The 19,270-nt window shown below is 39.6% G+C and overlaps 4 non-coding genes across 4 annotated transcripts; 3 read left to right on the plus strand and 1 right to left on the minus strand.

The window, feature by feature from the left end:
- Nucleotides 1–5,887: 5,887 nt before the first annotated feature.
- On the minus strand, nucleotides 5,888–5,959 carry Trnae-uuc (transfer RNA glutamic acid (anticodon UUC)). Its single transcript has one exon. It is a non-coding gene; the product is annotated as a tRNA-Glu (tRNA).
- Nucleotides 5,960–9,082: 3,123 nt separating this feature from the next.
- Trnai-uau (transfer RNA isoleucine (anticodon UAU)) lies at nucleotides 9,083–9,259 on the plus strand. Its single transcript has 2 exons — nucleotides 9,083–9,120; nucleotides 9,224–9,259. It is a non-coding gene; the product is annotated as a tRNA-Ile (tRNA).
- An 8,951-nt stretch (nucleotides 9,260–18,210) lies between these two features.
- On the plus strand, nucleotides 18,211–18,282 carry Trnae-uuc (transfer RNA glutamic acid (anticodon UUC)). Its single transcript has one exon. It is a non-coding gene; the product is annotated as a tRNA-Glu (tRNA).
- A 512-nt stretch (nucleotides 18,283–18,794) lies between these two features.
- Trnaf-gaa (transfer RNA phenylalanine (anticodon GAA)) lies at nucleotides 18,795–18,867 on the plus strand. Its single transcript has one exon. It is a non-coding gene; the product is annotated as a tRNA-Phe (tRNA).
- Nucleotides 18,868–19,270: the final 403 nt, after the last annotated feature.

Below are 19,270 nucleotides of genomic sequence, written 5' to 3' on the forward strand. Positions count from 1 at the left end.
CTTGGTGCTTCCGATGGTGTGCGCTGTTCTCCGGGGATGGCCGATCGCTGCGGATGATCCTCGGACGACGACGGCGGAGGCTCCATCAGTTTTGCATTATTCAGGAGTCATATTGCATGCCTCCACACCATCATTGCGAATCGTGTCTCCTCCGTCGGAGTTTGGAGAATCGTGAGAACGAAAAGCCAAGCACTTCGATTCGCGCCAACTGCACACAGAGGCGAGGGTAAACAGAAATGAAAACACCACGCAGCTTCCGAGATCGTGTGTGCAAAAAGTATTGTTGACGTCTAACGAACTTTGTGGGACTATACAAATTAGTGTTATCCAGCAGTTCTACAAAAAACATATCATTTGTTTGAACGAAACACACGGAATTTATATAATCTAATCGTTATCGCGGTTCCTTTTGGGTTTTTGAGGACGTCGTTGATCGAGACCGAGTGCCCATAGTTCATCGATTTAATTTATCATTTACCTTACTTTACCCGATAGAAGGATCGGTTTTTAATTTTGAGAATTTGAAGACACCTAAAGCATAGGAGAACATCCAACAATTTATATTAAAACCAAATTACATTGTTTCATTCTGAAAGGTTTCTCTCATCGCTGGTAATTTGAGTAGAAGAAGTTTCCTTTTCTTGCGTTCCCCTCGGTACTTTCGAAGCCAACTAGTCGTTTGAACGACGAAACCCGAAACAAGAAAAAAAATTACTTTTGTCATTGTTAAAATTCGACCATATGCGTAAGAGGATTTATTAAATGTAACATTCTATCAAATCCTGAAAAAAACCTGAATGAATTTATTTTTTTATGTGAGGAGGGTGTTTTTTGACTATACGGAGTTGAATCAAAAATCAAATTCTTCTTTTATATTAGAAAAACAAAAATGTGTTTGAAATAATAAGATTTTTGTTTTTCGATACAATTTTATTAGGTTGGGGAAAATAGTTACCCATTATTCTCTCGTTAACTGGTTTTGGTGATCAATATCTAGCGTAATATCGATCATACAATTACAAGTTTAGGCTCGTGTAATTTTACGTCTATCCGGTTATGTCTCCGACTCAACCCATCCTTTTTTTTCCAAACAAGATGGATCGCTAAAGGTGACAATTCATGCTAAAAGATTCTTTTGCTGTTTTTTTTTGCTGTGTTTGTTCCATTCAGTTGTGAGTTACAGGGTGTTAACAATGGAGGTCAACAAAGAGAAAAATCGGTACATTTTACACTTTTTTCTTTCATAAATGCGAACGACTCCAGGAACTTGGTGAAAAAATTAAGGTTGTGTATAATCGAGTCCGCCCTGTACCGTATAACAGGTTTTCATTACGCCCTGCGTAGCAAGTTCGAGAAAACGCATATACATACCAGTAGAAATCGGAAGAACTTTGTTTAATGCAAGAACTAAAAGCTTAGTTCAGTTAATATCCGGAGTCACTGCTCATTTTAAACCAGCGCTTCTAGTGGTCGATTATGGAATGTTTTGAAATTGTTTCAAATCTTCCAGTACTGAAATTTTCAATGCGATCCTTTTTGTTTAAAAAAGTCGGTCGGGGACTTAACCGGAGAGACGTAGAACTACACCATGGGTTGTCTATTTGAATAACTTATGGAATATCGAATTATATCTCTTAGCAAAATTACATCTCCAACTCCATCCCAAAGAAATAATTCAAAAATTATACTACAGTGGGGGAAAATCCTATTAGCGCACCTGGGTTTTCTGAAAATTCTAGATATATAGTAGATAAAACCATTCCTTTTTTACGTTGTTTTTTTCTTAACGACTAAATGTGTACTAACTTTGTTGTTTAAGTCATCATTGGTGCAAACATATTTTTTTACTAAAACATTTTTAAAATTATGGTGCGAAATTCTCATAAGCGCAACTGACATTTAGAATATTTTCCCACCAATATGTAAACATCTTGGCCATTTTTCAACACATCCTGGTAAGGTTGTAATGTGAGAACGAGTTAACCACATTCAGCTAAGCAGTGAAGTAGCGCAATTGAATTTGAAGCATGATGCCGAAAGGAAAGTTCTTGGACGAAACTGAGCGGAGATTAATAACCGAATTGAAGGATATTGGTTTAAGCAACCGGGAGATAGCAAAGAGGATCGATAGAGGAGAAACAGTGGTCCGGAATTTTTTCGAGAAGGGCCCAAAATATGGCATCAGAAGGAAGAAGGTAACTGCAAAATTTCAAACCGCGACCGGAACTGCATCATTCAGCTTGGGGAGACTGGAAAATTTATTTATAGAATAGTGCACCCGTAGCCGAGTGGTTAGCGTCTTACATTATCATGCCGGGTGTTCGGTTTAGATTCCTGTTCTGGCCGGAGGATTTTTCGTCAGAGAAATTTCCTTCGACTTGCACTGTGGTCACGCGTATTCTAGAGCTTGCCCCTCGGAATACATTGATGGCGTGTTATTTGGCTTAAGAAATCTCAACTAAGTATTAATAAATGACGCTAGTTAATGCATTCGTTGAGACGGCAAAAGTTCCACAGAGAACGTTAACGCCATTCAAGAAGAAGAAGAAGACTGGAAAATTTAATGCTTCGGAAATAAAGCAAGAACTGGACCTTCCCATATCCAAACGACGTGTTTCCCAAATTTTGCGAGGATCTGGACATCTGGTTTACACGAAGAAGGCAGAGAAACCAAACCTCAACCCAAGGCACATTAAAGCAAGATTGGATTTCGCTAAACAGCACATGGATTGGAAGGCAGAGTGGGATGAAGTGATCTTTTCCGACGAGAAAAAGTTCAATCTTGATAGTCCCGACTGCTGCGCGTATTATTGGCATGGTCTACGAAAAAATCCCGAAGTGAAGTTGAGCAGGAATTTTGGTGGTGGAAGTCTCATGGTGTGGGCTGCGTTTTCAAGAAAAGGGAAGACTCCTATCGCCACTATTTCGACAAGGATGAACACCGACAACTATGTAGAGCTACTGGACAGTGTTTTGGTGCCATTTACAGAAGACATTATGGACGACAACTTCATCTTCCTGCAGGATAATGCTGCCATTCACGTAAGCAAGAAATCATTGTCATGGTTTTCCGAAAGAAACATTCAGGTTATGGACTGGCCAGCTCGTAGCCCGGATCTCAATCTCATCGAGAATCTCTGGGGAATCCTGGCAAGGCGAGTCTACAGTGGTGGACGGGAATTTGCAACAGTTCATGAGTTGGAGAGATGTGTAAGGGACGAGTGGAATAAAATTCCACATGAAATGTTGGATAATCTGATTGAGTCAATGCCAAACCGTGTCTATGAAACTATTCTGAAAAATGGTAAACCAACCAAATATTGAATGCTGTCATTTTCATGTATAAATCGTTCTTTGAGAATAAAGTCTGATGTGCGCTTATAAGAATTTCTACCTTGAAAACACGTTTTTCTCATTCTGAATAACTGTTGAGAATAGGATTGGGACTTTTCTTGGCAAGATAAACTTGATGTTCGAAGGTCATTTAAATCCCATGAAAATGTTTTGGAAATATATATCTAGTTAATCTTACAGCCAAAATATACATGTGCGCTTATAGGAATTTCTCGCACTGTATGCAGTGCTTTCGCAGAACGATAACAGAAACTCCGAATGAGAATCCACAATAAAAAAAACAACTTTAGTTTTCAACCGAAGGACACAGCTTTCATAGCTGTAAAATACCTTCTTCACATCTGTGTTATAACATGCTGTACTTTCACGCCACATTTAGCCCAGAACCATTGCTCGAATTCGCGAAAGTTGAATGATCGATCGGGAAAAGTCACCGAAAACACTCCTAAAGAGCCTGGCCGGGTAAGGGAGTAAAAAGTGCCCCCAAACCAAATCACCAGCTGTATGGCAAATATTGTATAGGATATTAAATTAGAAATTTTGGCGGTTTATTTGAACCCCTATGCGGTTTGACGTAGGATCTATAGTGAAAAACGTACTCTTTCGTTTATTTCACGCCATCCTTAAAAGCTTCGAGATAAAAATTTACTGAATGTGCATTTTACTTTTACTTTTTATTTTTAAAAAAACACTGAATGTGCATTTTACTACGGTGTATCAATAAAAATGATCAAAACAAAAAAATTATCAAAAATTGAAATGCTAAAAAAATATTGAAATTTTGAAAAATTTTTTTTTGGGATTTTGAGATTCAGTACTACTCTAATTCATATTTAAATGTGTTCCTACGGCTTTTCTAGATAAGTGTGATTTTTTTCAGATTTGTTTCAGTGTTCCGCCGTACAAAAAAAAATATTTCTAAAGGTTCTGGCTGGGTAAAGGAGTAAAAAGTGCCCTCAAACCAAATCACCAGCTGTATGGAAAATATTGTCTAGAGTACTAAATAAAACATTTTGACAGTAGTACCATATATTTGAGTTCTCATATGGTACACCATAGGATCTATGGTGAAAAATGCACCTTCTCGTTTTTTACGCCATTCTCTATAGCTTTCAGACGAAAATATGGAAAAAAAAACTGAAAGTGCATCTTACTAAGGTGTATCGATCAATATTTTCAAACAATTTCATCTAAAAATCAAATATTAAAAAAAAATTATTTTAATTTTAAATGAAATTTTATTTTTTTTATTCTAAGATTCAGTACTACTCTAGTTTGTTACGTCTATTTTAGGTATATGTAATTTTTTTTTTAGAATTTTTAAAGTGTTTTTCGCGGTACAGAAAAAAATATATTTTCAGGCATTTCGAAATTTTAAAAGAAATATTACTTTGAAACCCACTATTGCTCGAATTTTTATTTTAATGCATTCGTATGTGTTGTTTTTTCCACATGTAGCGTATTTTTTTCTTGAAGTTTTACGAGGATTGCGCGAAAATAAAAATTTTTGTGGCCTTTGGGCATTTTTAGTTTATTTTGAATTAAGAGACCCAGTACTGCTCTAATATTTATTTAAGTTTTGTTTTTTATATGTCTAAATTTTGTCGGTATATTTAGAGCATTGCGCTGAACAAACATTTTTTCTTATATCTTGAAATATATGAGATTATCTTCACATCGGATTTAGATGGTTTACCAAATTCATAGGAGTCAGCAGTACGATAGAGTTCTGTGAGAAAAAATAAAGTCCTTGTGGAAAGATCATTCGGATTAATGAGAAAAACACTTTATTATTATTTTTTTTATTTTAATCTTACAATTGAAAACCACGAATACAATAAAATAATCGATTTCAAGAAAATAAAAATAATAATGCAGACGATGAAGAAAATTATGTTTGTGTCACAGCAGCAATAAATAACTCTCAGCCATAACATATGGCATTGGCTAATCGCTGTCTAGAATGTAACTAACAGTTGAAACCACAGAGCAGGAAATCATTCCATGCAACATTGTTACTTGTTGAATTGTGGGAGAATATGAGCAGCGAGTAAAATCGAAAAACTTACTTATTTTATTCGTTAGATTGTTTAATTGTTTAACTATTTTCACTATATATCTCGAATATCTCAGGCAAATAAAATGCTGGATATATTTCCTATTCATTTGTGTTTTCGGAATCGAAATCCATCCATTAATTCAAGAGATATTGACGTTCACTACACTATTTCCATTGAAATGGTCCCTTATATAGAAAGGTTAGTCCTACGTCAAAAGTTATACCAGATACAGAAATCGCGATCATGTAGTGATTAAGGTAACATGATTATAACTGAATATTTTTTTCCGTTTACGATATTGTATGTTGCGCGTTTCCATTAATGAAAAATTGGTGCCCAAAATTTGCGCCCAAATCAGTGAAAATATGAATTGACCATCATTATTTAATGATTTTTCGTTCATTTTATAGTGCTATGATTATACCTATGTAACATCGATGTCAGAAAAAAACTTGAACAACGCAGAAAAAAGCTTCCCATACCGGGAATCGAACCCGGGCCTTCTGGGTGAAAGCCAGATATCCTAGCCACTAGACCATATGGGAGTGTGATTTTGTTGTGCTAATTATGGATCAACAAATTCGAAAATATCAATATTTTATTACAAATATTGAGAACTTCTAGAAAATGTATTGCGGGAAGTCCAAGGAATATTTTGTTGCTAACAAGATTTGTAGTTGTATTAGGTAACTACACATAAAGGGTGTGTCACATCAAATTGCATCACGGAAAAAACGCTGTAGAAATTTAATTTTTAGGAATTATATCTTCAGCTTTCGCTTATAATCAGATAAGAGTGTATAGATCACGTTGGCCATGCTTCACTGTCAATTTTTCGTAAATTTGGAAAAATGTCGTCGAACGAAAAAGAGCGTCGTGAATTAATCTTGTACACTCATTTCGAGAATCCGGAGTTGTCACATCGGGACATCGGTAAGATGCTGGGAATCGTCCAATCCACGGTCAGCAGAGTACTAAAACGATACTTCGAGAACCTAACCATCGACCGGAAGGTGAAGAACGGCAAAAATGGATGCTCCGTCAGTGAAAAAGATCACAAGCGCGTAGTTAAGCAGTGTAGACGTGATCCGAGAAGTTCGGTCCGGGATGTCGCCAATAAGCTGAATTTGTCAAGTTCATTCGTCCAGCGGACCACGCAGCGGGAGGGCCTGCGTACTTACAAGGTTCAGAAGGCTCCTAACCGCGACGAAAGGCAAAACATGGTGGGGAAGACGCGAGCCCGGAAGCTGTACACCGAAATGCTGACGAAGCCGCATTGCCTGGTAATGGACGACGAAACCTACGTCAAAGCGGACTTTCGTCAGCTGCCGGGCCTGTTGTTCTTCTCCGCAGAGGACAAATTCAGCGTTCCGGAGGAGATTCGCAAGCAGAAACTATCCAAGTTTGCCAAAAAGTACATGGTGTGGCAAGCGATCTGCTCTTGCGGAAAGCGGAGCGCCCCCTTCGTGATGACCGGCACGGTAAACGGGCAGGTTTACCTTAAGGAGTGCCTACAGAAGCGCTTACTACCACTATTGAAGCAGCACGAGGGCCCGACCATCTTCTGGCCGGATTTCGCTTCGTGCCACTATTCAAAGGACGTGTTGGAGTGGTACGAAGCCAACGGGGTCACCTTCGTGCCAAAGGAAATGAACCCGCCCAACGCGCCGGAACTTCGCCCAATAGAGAAATATTGGGCGATTATGAAGCAGGCCCTCCGGAAGAACCCAAAAGTTGTCAAATCGGAGGCGGACTTCAAGAGAAAATGGATTTCTGTTCAAAAAAAACTACAACCTGACGTTGTACAGAACCTTATGGACGGGGTAAAGAGGAAGGTGCGAGCATACGGGCTTGGGCTCGAAGTATGAATAAAAAGAAAATGCCAAAAGTTGTTTAATACTTTTTATTTTACTGTCTAAAATTTTCAAAAGGATCGGTCTACTGGGCGAATTTCTACAGCGACCATTTCCGATTTTTTTTAAACTTGGTATTTATGATGAAAACTACTTAAAATCATAGTTTTCATTATCATATAAATAATGATGATGGTACAACCTCATTCCCCTGCAAAGGTTTGAGCGGGACTTATTGATAATAATTATATTACAGTATTTCTATTTGTTTCATAAACTAATCAGTAAGCAAATTAAATTTAAAAGAAAACGGCAATACGACCAATTTAAATCAAGACTGATTTTTTAAAAGGGCGTATTCATAATTATTGATCCTTCTTTCAAAAAATCGTAACTCAAAATCCAGATGTCTGTTTAAAATATGTTGTTTGAAAAAATACCATTTTGAATGTACTGTTAAAAAATCTTACTCAAAAATTGAATTTAATATTAAAAACTATTATATCTCAAAACGGCCCCCTTCTATATATTTTTCTTGTAAAACTCTTCCAAATTAGCAAAGTTTGACATACAATGGTGCTGTGGTAAACTCACCAAAATACAGATTTGATTTTTTGAAAAATCATTCATTACAGCTATTCAAGGTTGACGTAAAAATCGGAAAAATCATTCATTACAGCTATTCAAGGTTGACGTTGTATTAGTCTAACAATGGAAAAAATAATTAATAGCGTGCAATGGAAAAATTCTTATTTTGGGAAGGACCATCAAAACAAATTCATGGAAAATTGTAGAAAATGTATTAGAGGTTTTCACCTTTGAAAAGAACAGAAAAAATACAGGTGACTGAACTGAGAGTTGATCCGCTTCAGGAAGGAAGTCCGAGTCCTAAAAATGGGGGAAGCTCTAAAGGTATTTGTTGGTGGTGTGAACAATATTTTGGACGAGATTTAGGGGTTCAGAAAGCTGTGTGCAAATGGATGGACCGCATTGGCTAAAAATGGAACAAAAATATTCGAATGCGACATGCTTAGGAACATTTGAATCGTTTTAGAAAGAATAAAATAATGTTATGTATTGTTTCAAACCAAATCATTAACTAAAACAAGAGTGCTATGTGTGGTGAGACCCCGGTAAAAATCGAGTAAGAAGGTAAGCACATCAATTTTCTGGGATACAAAAAGAGTTTAGTTTGTCGGTTATCTCTGAACAAGTAAAACAATAAACTCGGAATATTGTTGTAAACTTTTGGGCGCCCAGGAATTAAACAGCCTTGAGAAAAAGTATTGAAAATACTCACAGAAAAAAGTTACATGCACAGATAAAAAACCGCCGAAAAAAACAGTGAATTAAAGCACAAATTGTTGTAACATCTTCCCTATTCGCCAGACTTAGCTCTCTCTGGCTTCTGATGGTTTCCAAATGACAAAAAAAATCTTGCGTGGGAATCGATTTTTTGAGGTGGAAGGTAGTAGCAACCGTGGAAGCGTATTTCGAGTCTTTCGGATTGTCACTTCACTAATGGAATCCATACGATAAACGATCTCTAGAAGCGTTTCGATATTCTGGAGGATTATGTCGAATAGTAAAATTTAATCATCTGTCATTAACTGGACAAATTGGACCAAAATGGAAAATATGGAATTCAATAAAAAATAATAATTAATTTCATTCCTGGATAAAGTAGAGAAAGATCCAAAAGAACAACATATAAGAATTGAATTGAGTAATAAAAGGAATCTCACTATCCATATCAAAATTTATATAATTAGCCTTGCAAAAATCGTCCGACACTGGTTGCTCCAGCGACAATCAGCTCCAGTGGCGCAATTGGTTAGCGCACGGTACTTATAAGACAGTACACGCTTCTACCGCAACTCGCAATATCGGCGGTGCGGGTTCGAAACTCGTTCCGTGTGTTGTTGGAGTTTGTAGTACGAAGAGAGAATGTGAGCGATGCCGGGGTTGTGAGTTCGAGCCTCACCTGGAGCAGGAACCATTTTTTAATAGAGAGCACTCTGTGTGCAGGTAGAATATGAAACAGTTTTATTTATAAATCCAGCAGTCTATAACTGCTTTTGTAAAGTGCCGTTCCGAAGACTTGGATAGTAAGAAGTTTCATGAATATTCTATTGTCATGTAGGAAGGGATCCCTAAAATGAGCAGCTGCCAATGCTATGCTAATACGGATTTTCAATCTGGTTCCGGCTAATTCAGTAGAGTATCCTGCCAGGAGGCTGCTAAATTTCAGCAAGAACCTGAAGATCAATCAGTCGATTTTCCGTTACCGCTCAGCACCTCGCATCGCATCTAGTTAAAATTATGTAATTTATGCTCAAGGAGTTTGTGCAAGATAATGAATGCAGCAGCTATGGAAAAGGATGAACGAACTGGAGTTATCGCTATTCATATTTCGATAACGACTCGGGATGACCGGCACTTACGGGGCGAGCTATACTACTTTTTGAAATATTTATGTGCGAAGAAGCTTCCGTTCTTTACATGCCTGTTAGCAGCTAAATAGGACGTCAGGGAGAATCTAGTGGTCAAAACGCTCGAAAGTTATACAATCAGGCTCTGATGAAGTACCAAGCTCATGGACGAAGAAACATATGTCAAAATAGATTTTGTGCAGTTTCCCTGGTCCCTGGTCATGAAGTGATTTCCATAGGTATCAAGTTGAAGTTTGTTTCACTGATAAATGTGTGTGACCAGGAATGCCAGGTGATTTTTTAAAATGTCTTCTCATGGTACGTAAAAATGTCTTCAAGTGTCTTCTCATGGTACGGAAAAATGTCTTCTATTGTTTTCACAATCATATCGGATGAAACTAAAATTCATAACTTACTTTTGAGCAAAGTTTAATAGCTTATTCAATGTTCATTTAAATTGATATTGTTATACAGCGCATTTTATTAAACTTACTTTCAGGTTTTGAAGTTTATTTCAATAAATGTGAACATAGAATATATCGCGCTATTGCAAACTAAATTTTATGAGTTTAGAAATGATAATTGGCTTGATAAACCGTTGATTGAGGTAATATAGACCCAGTTCTTCCACAAAAACGGAACTGTGATAACTCAGTTTGTTTATTTTAGCTTCAAAGTTTTGGTTGTAACTTAAGTAAAAGTTGCTTTGTTGTTTAATTCATTCTATATGCATGTGGATTTTCTGCTTGAAAAAGGCAAGTTAGACAAAAGTCTCCGTTGATTACTAAGAACAAAAGTGAACAAGTGACAATGATGAAAAAGAGAACAAAAGACAAAAGCCCTACTTCTTTTGACGATATTTTCGGCCATTAGTTATAATTTCATGGAAATAATATCACTCAATAACCCACATACGCTATTTTTCTGAAATGTCTTCACATATTTCAAATTGTCTTCAAAATGTCTTCACAAATCAAATGTCTTCACAGTAGGTCAAATGTCCTCAAAATGAAGATATGTCTTCAAACCTGGCATCCCTGTGTGTGACGGAATCTAATGACGGCAAGGTTTTTGGCAACAGTGGACGAAGTTGATCATGGAAAAGGCGACTTTGATGACAGGAAATGTGACTTTGTTTTTTTTTTTTATTAAATCGTTTATTTTTACAGGCTCAGTTACATAAGTTTAAAGGAGCCAAACTCCTATTTGTATAGTTACAAGTATATATAAACATTTTTTATTAATTCTAATGTTAATGAAGTAGAGAACCGATTACTCGCGGCTTGCTCGAGTTTAGAAGGGTGACATTTTGTTTCACGAAAAGGATGGGATATAAGGATATGTTGACAATGGTCACACTCACATTCATCATACTCAATTCTTAAGCCTATCTTATATCTAACATGTATTTACATTTCACCTTATTCTATTGTTAGTAAGAAGGGATTTGATTTCTCGCGAAGGGAAAGGAAAAGGAGAATATAAGGATATAAGGACAATCACACACGAAGATTGATAGCTTTTAGGAAGACATATATTTGGGACATGTAATCAAGGTCTAAACCAGCTAACACATCTCTCACCGGCACATTGGGCTGCCTTCCTCTAGCCCGAAGAGAGTTTTCTAAATTCGATCTGGCAACAAGATACTCCTCGCACGACCAAACAACGTGTTCGATGTCGTGGTAACCTTGGCCACAAGCACAGATATTGCCATCGGCAAGATTAAAACGAAAGAGTAGCGCGTCTAACGAACAGTGATTGGACATGAGTCGAGAGAAGGTGCGAATAAAGTCCCGACTTAAGTCCAGACTTTTGAACCATGGTTTGAGGCTAACCTTAGGGATAATCGAGTGAAACCACCGGCCCAATTCATCTTCGTTCCATTTACGTTGCCAGTTAGCGATGGTATTTTTACGGACTAAAGAATAAAATTCATTGAAAGCGATTTGACGCTGATAAATATCGCCTTCAATTGCACCTACCTTTGCCAATGAGTCAGCCCTCTCGTTACCCGGAATTGAGCAATGTGAAGGGACCCAGACAAAGGTAATGACATAACAGCGTCTGGATAAAGCACTCAAAATTTCTCGTATTCTCTCAAGGAAGTACGTCGAGTGCTTTTCCGGCCTCACTGAACGGATAGCTTCGACAGAGCTAAGACTATCCGTTACAATGTAATAGTGTTCAACAGGTCGTGAGGCGACGCTGTCCAGCGCCCAATGTATTGCTGCCAATTCAGCAATATACACAGAGCAAGGATTCTGAAGACTGTGGGAGGTGCTAAAAATTTCGTTGAACACTCCAAATCCTGTGGACTCATTCATAGAGGACCCATCAGTAAAGTACATATTATCACAATTGATATCCCCATACTTTGCATCGAAGATCGTTGGAGCGTTGGAGTTCCATGGATATCCTGCTTCATGGACAGATCAAAATGCACAGAGGAATTGATGTAGTCAGGAAAACTAACACGGTTGGGAATATACGAAGAAGGATTAACCTGCATGGAGACGAATTCATGATATGAGCTCATGAATCCAGAATGAAAATTTAGCTCGATCAGCTGCTCAAAATTTCCGATAACCAATGGGTTCATAACCTTACACCGGATGAAGAACCGAAGAGATAATAAATTGAAGCGATCTTTTAGTGGGAGTAGGCCTGCCAAAACCTCGAGACTCATGGTATGCGTTGAGGGCATACATCCCAACGCAATACGGAGACAAAGATACTGAATTCGCTCGAGTTTAATGAGGTGTGTTTTGGCAGCTGATTGAAAACAGAAACTGCCATACTCCATCACTGAGAGAATAGTTGTTCGATACAACATTATAAGCCACCAGGTGCCGGTAATTGTACGGAGAAAGTTTATTCTTTGTTGACATTTTTTACTCAGATACCTAATATGGGCCCCCCAAGTACATTTGGAGTCGAACCAGACCCCAAGATACTTGAATGACATAGCATGAGTGATCGGTTTACCCAAAAGTTGAAGCTTTGGTTTTGCTGGTCTATGCTTCCTAGAAAAAACCATCATCTCTGTTTTCTCCGTGGAGAATTCGATCCCTAGACCAATGGCCCAGGTTGAAAAATTGTTCAAAGTATCTTGTAAGGGTCCTTGCAGGTCGGATTCGTTTGATCCTACGACAGACACCACTCCATCATCTGCAAGTTGTCTTAGGCTGCAATTTTGTGTAAGGCAATTGTCGATGTCGCTTACATAGAAGTTGTACAAAAGGGGGCTTAAACATGAGCCCTGGGGGAGGCCCATGTAAGAGACCCGACTTACTGCCGAATCTCCGTGAGAAAAGTTCAAATGTTTCTCACAAAGCAAATTATATAACATATTATTCAATAGAGGCGGCAGACCCCGAGAGTGTAATTTGTCTGACAAAACCTCTATTGAAACAGAATCGAAGGCCCCCTTTATGTCCAAGAATACTGAAGCCATTTGTTTTTTTTCGGCGTAAGCCATTTGAATTTCTGAAGAAAGCAACGCAAGACAATCATTCGTCCCCTTGCCCCTGCGGAACCCATATTGTGTATCTGAGAGTAGGCCATTCGTTTCAACCCATCGATCAAGGCGAAACAAGATCATTTTCTCCAACAATTTCCGTATACAAGACAGCATTGCTATTGGGCGGTACGAATTGAAGTCGGACGCGGGTTTTCCGGGTTTTTGAATAGCTATAATTCGTACTTGTCTCCAATCATCTGGAACAATATTATGCTCCAGAAACCGATTGAATAAGTTCAACAAGCGATGTTTCGCCACATCAGGGAGGTTTTTTAACAAGTTGAACTTAATTCTATCCGTTCCTGGAGCAGAATTGTTACATGAAAGGAGAGCAAGAGAGAATTCTACCATCGAAAACTCAGAATCAAGATCGCACCTATCTTGTGGTATATCTCGAACAATTTTCTGCACGGGAGCGGAATCGGGACAAACCGTCCGTGCAAAATTAAAAATCCATCGATGTGAATATTCTTCGCTTTCATTCGTTGAAGAGCGATTTCTCATGTTTCGAGCCACTTTCCATAATTTTTTCATTGACGTTTCTCGTGACAAACCTCCCACGAAATTTCGCCAATAAGCACGTTTTTTCCCTTTGATCAAATTTATGAACTGATTTTCAAGGTGCAAATACGTTTGAAAATTCTCAATGGTTCCACGTTTCCGAAAAGCTTTAAATGCGTTCGATTTATCCTGATAAAGCTTGGAACATTGGCTATCCCACCATGGATTGGGAGGCCTTTGACGAAAAGTGGAGCCTGGGATGGGTTTCGTTTGAGCGCGAACCGCGCTGTCATATATCAAACGAGAAAGGAAGTTATACTCCTCCAATGGAGGCAAACCATCTCTGGAATTGATGGCTAGAGCAATTGCGTCCGCATATTTTTTCCAGTCAATGTGTCTTGTGAGGTCATATGCCATGTTTATAGATTCAGAAGAATTCGAACTAATGGTGATGGAAATTTTGATTGGCAAGTGGTCACTGCCGTTGGGGTCCTGGATTACATTCCACTTGCAATCTAACGATAGTGAATTCGAGCAAAGCGAGAGGTCAAGAGCACTTGGGTTAGCAGGAGGTTTAGGTACACGTGTTGTTTCCCCAGTGTTCAAAACGGTCATATTGAAGCTGTTACAAAGGTCATATATCAACAATGAACGATTGTCGTCGTACTGTTCCCCCCAGGCAGTTCCGTGAGAGTTGAAGTCTCCCAAGATCAATCGTGGCTCAGGAAGGAGTGAGCACATGTCAACAAGTTGATTGCGGCTAACCGCAGCTCTCGGAGGCCAATACAAGCTGACAATACAGAGGTCTTTGCCTCTGATGTTTGCATGACAAGCAACAGCTTCGATCCCTCCAATAGGTGGAAGGTCAATTCGAAAAAATGAGTGGCACTTATTGATACCCAATAGCACCCCTCCGTATCTGTCATCACGGTCCAAGCGTATGATATTAAAATTGTGGAAAGAGAGATCATCTCGCGAAGAAAGCCAAGTTTCGGACAGAGCAAAAACATCACAATTGAACTTATGAATTAAAAATTTGAATGTATCCAATTTAGGGATAAGACTACGACAATTCCACTGTAAAACAGTGATATCTCCGACCTCTCTATTTAAATTAGACATCAAGAGAAATAATCATTGCAAGGAGGGGCCATGTTTGCATCAATTGTTGCAAAATTGTCTTTAATACTGGAAGCATTGAAATGACAATGGTTCTGATGGAGTCGGAAACATTAAAACACTTGAAGATTTGGTCCAAAAGGTCAGACAACTTTATAAATCCCGATTGGGAAGTTGAACTGGACGGAAAAACAGGGACAGTTGGGGTTTTTTTTTTTTATCTGTATTATTGGTGACTTTCAACTCATTTGGCTGGTTCGTCACTTTTACTTCCATTTTTGGAAGAATGTCGGGAGTGAGAATTGAACTCGTGACCTTTAGCGTGAGAGGCATGGATGTTACCACTACGCCAGATCGCCGTCGATTCAACTGAGGATCTATGACGGACTATGAAGAATGTAGGGACAGTTGGGGTTTTTGATGTCCCCTCGAGTGCTGGGCCATTCGAAGGTGAATTATTCCCACGGAAACCAGGAGGAACCTGATTTTGCCTGTCCGCTGCACTCGATTTTTTAGGCATGCTAACAGGGGGTATCACCGGAGGGGCTTGTCCTTGAACTTTGGGAGTGGTCACATTTTTGCGCCGGGGATTCCCTTGGAAAATGAACGGTGTGCCCCCGTTAGCTGTGTCCGCTTCTATTTCGTCAACGGGCAACGTGGCGAAGACATTTTGTGTGTTGATTGGTTGTTGTTGTTGGGCCAGTGGCGAAGCGCCCTTTAAAATATCCGCAAAAGTGCGTTTCGAGCGTTCCTTCAAAGAGCGCTTCTGTTTCTCCCAGCGACTCTTGTAAGTTTCACAAACTGAGAGCTCGTGTGGGGATCCCCCGCAATATGGACATTTATGCTCAGTCGCACTGCAGGATTTCCCCTCATGTTGCTCTCCGCAAGTGGCACAGCGCTCCTTGTTGGCACAATAATCTGAAGTGTGACCAACTGACTTGCATTTTTGGCAAGTCATGGGCTTTGGCACGAAGAGTCGCACAGGCAATCTCAATTTGCCCACCATGACGTAGTCAGGTAGAGCGGAACCAGCAAAAGTTACTCGAAACGAGTCTGACGGCGTGAATTTAGTTTTTCCCTCTTCTTGGGATACTTTTCCTAGTTGGCGGCTGTCCAAAATTTTAACACCCACCAACGGGAGTCTTTTAAATTTACCAACTCCTTCTTTTATCATTTCGCACGTCAGACCAGTTTCAGTTACCACCCCCGAGATTTCTACGTCATGGGAGGGCACGTAGACGCGATACTCTAGGGAGAATCTCTCGTCGATCACAATTGCATTCGCGTTTTTCCGATCACTCACGACAACACGCAGTTTGTTCGGTCTAACCTTAGAGATTTCGACCACGGAGGAATATAATCTTGCCAGATCTTTCGAAACCTGAATGACATTAATTGCCTTTCCTTTTGGTTTAGGCCGGAAAAAAACAACCCATGGACCAGCTCCAAGTGCATCGTCTGGATAGACCTTGACACGAGGAGAGGAAACAACTGAGGGGGAGGACGAGGTCGATTGTTGAACGGGAGCGGTATCAGTAGGGCTGGGAGGCAAGTTCGGTAGTAGAGCGGAAGCGGGAGCGGGAGATTGAGGGGGCGAAGAGGAAAAGTTTGCCAATTTTCTTGAGAGGGGCTTGTTAAGGTAGATTACCTCTTTCTCTGAAGAGACATCTTCTGAGGGGGGAACGCGTTTAAGCGACTTCCCAGCCCCCGTTGTAGCTAGTGAGGAGGAAACAGTAGTTTCAATCTCCATGTCAACATGACCTTCTGCCATTACGGCAGATATAAAATAATATAATTCTTATTTTTTTTTGTATTTCTAAACCTAATATATATTATACCTAAATCGCACACCAATGCGAATGAAATGAAGCGGTGTCTCAATCGAACCGCGTGGCAATCGCTCGGCACAGATGCAACGGTATATCGCACCACAACACGATGATGGAATCGATGACGATGCTAAAGCACACACAGCGATGATACGGCACACGCACCGCGTCCGCCGTGGAGGACTTCTTCCTCACGCTGGTAGTGATTGCTGCTCTCCTCACTCGCGCAATAAAGAGAACCCCGTTAGGGCGAAATAACTTCACCAGCCACGAACTGATAACGGTATAATCTCCACTTTATAATAGACGCGAACAAATTTGCGACCGATGTCTTCGGACTGCGCGAGCTGAATGTGAAATGTGACTTTGTGATGCTGCACAAACCACCAGATATTGGATAATCTTGCCACTGAGGTTTACCAGCAACGTATCGTCGTAATAGTTTTCTAATATTATTTATGAAAGTTTTTTAATGTGAGATGTATCAGACTATGGAAATTTAGAATCATTCATTGAATGGGTTGCTTCACTCAATTGGCTTTCTGAACATTTTTCCTCATTATAATTGGCAACGTTCTGTATTCGAAGCTTCGCGAATTTAATGGTTTTTCGTTTACTCGGACAAAAAACTAACAACATTGTAGCTTCTGTGAATAATGAAACTACAATGTTTTTCGGACGCAGCGCTGCCAAAGAGTGTTTCCAACCTCTCCGAAAAGTACAATATAAATATTCTTCTACTGCTTTGAATTCGTTTCCAGTTTGGAAAAACTGTTTTATTCTTTTCCGATGTTCGTGTTTCCATTTTGAACAACAACATTTCAGTTTCAGTTTTTGTCCATATCTACACAAGTCCAGAAATTATTTCCCAACACAGCGAACTCGCGAAGATGCCAATAAATTTATCCTTCATTACTGTTATTTCCAATCCGTGCGCTGCTCCATCTCCCGGCTGAGTACGGTACTGCACACGGAGATAGCAGCATCCCCACAGCCCAGAATTAGGACTGTTTGTGAACTCTCTAATCAATGGGGAGGAAAAATATTGGCAGCCGAAGATTTGTGGTCTTATTCATTTTCGCTCAGCAATGCTACCGAAGATGATTAGAGGGTTTTGTTTGAAGCGTTTGCCAGGTTTGAGGTGGACTGAAGGCGAACTTTCGTGCGAAAGAAAAGAGAAGCGACAGGGGAAAGAGGAAGACACAATAGCGACGGATGCTGCTGCAGCATTTGTGGAAGCAAAGTGAAAAGAGCGATAAATTACTTATTTTGCAAAATGGGATAGAATGAAAGAGAAGCTTCTAGGAACACGATTATCGTTAATTGAATCATGATGTATAGAGCGGGATGATCGATGCGAATACAATGGATTGGTGCTCTTGTCCGGTGTGAATGGGAAACGATGGGGAGAATAATTGTTCATGACGAAACGACGTTATGCTTAGCGATGTCGTGATTTGGTCCAGCTCTGCACAGAATGAGTTTTTCACTTGTGGATTGTGGTTTATGTGCTGTAATGATGTATTTATGTTTTCACATTCCCATATGGTCTAGTGGCTAGGATATCTGGCTTTCACCCAGAAGGCCCGGGTTCGATTCCCGGTATGGGAAGCTTTTTTTTGAAAATGATTGATGTTTGGAAAACTATATCAACCATTGGACTAACCAAACAAGCATAGCGCTGTAGCCACACAGAGTCGTCAACATCACACGCTAATAACATTACAGTGTGACACAAAGCGATGAATGAATAAAAGGGTCTCTGCTAATCATGCATTCTCCCAGAGAAGCACCGAAAACACGGTGTTTTCAATTGAAAGGAAATCCATATCAGGAAACAGCATATAATGGTACAACCTCCCCTTTTCGGGGAGAACTTACATAAATTGTGTCACATATCCTGGAAACACGCCCTCTACTTCGACTCATATTATGCGCTGGCATTTCATGCGACTATGTCCCATACCAGTAGTTGTCACGCGTTACTTCGTGTCGCTGCTTACTTGTTGCTCGGATATCATCGCACGTTTGTCGGTTTCGTTCTCTTTTACTTTTTTCCTGAAGCAATCGTGGCTCGACGATGGTAGAATGTGATGTGCGACGCGGACACTCATTCTCAGCGTGCCGAAATAGCTCAGTTGGGAGAGCGTTAGACTGAAGATCTAAATGTCCCCGGTTCAATCCCGGGTTTCGGCAGATAAGTTTCCTTTTTGTTGATGCTAAAAATGTTGTATCGTTTCGAACACTGTTCACTTATTTGCTTTAATTTGACACTTTTCCACATAAATTCTCTTTTGAACAATCACTTGTATATTACGAATGTCAGGCTCACACTTTCGTATCACTTTTACTTTCGAAGATTCAACTATGATATCGAGTCTGGAGTGAGAAATGACTGCATAATTCAGCCAATCTATATCTGATGACAGAACCAACAACAATGCACTCATTGCATTCGACGCAAACGCCTACTGAGCACGATGACAGTTCACCATAGGTCGAGCGCACAGCAAGCCAATACAGAAGAATGTCATTTTAACTGATTTAATTGTAGGGTTCCGCGACAAGGTCGATATTAGGGTTCGAATAAAATAAAACC

The sequence above is a fragment of the Toxorhynchites rutilus genome, chromosome 3 (assembly GCF_029784135.1).
Source record: "Toxorhynchites rutilus septentrionalis strain SRP chromosome 3, ASM2978413v1, whole genome shotgun sequence".
Lineage (NCBI taxonomy): Eukaryota > Metazoa > Arthropoda > Insecta > Diptera > Culicidae > Toxorhynchites > Toxorhynchites rutilus.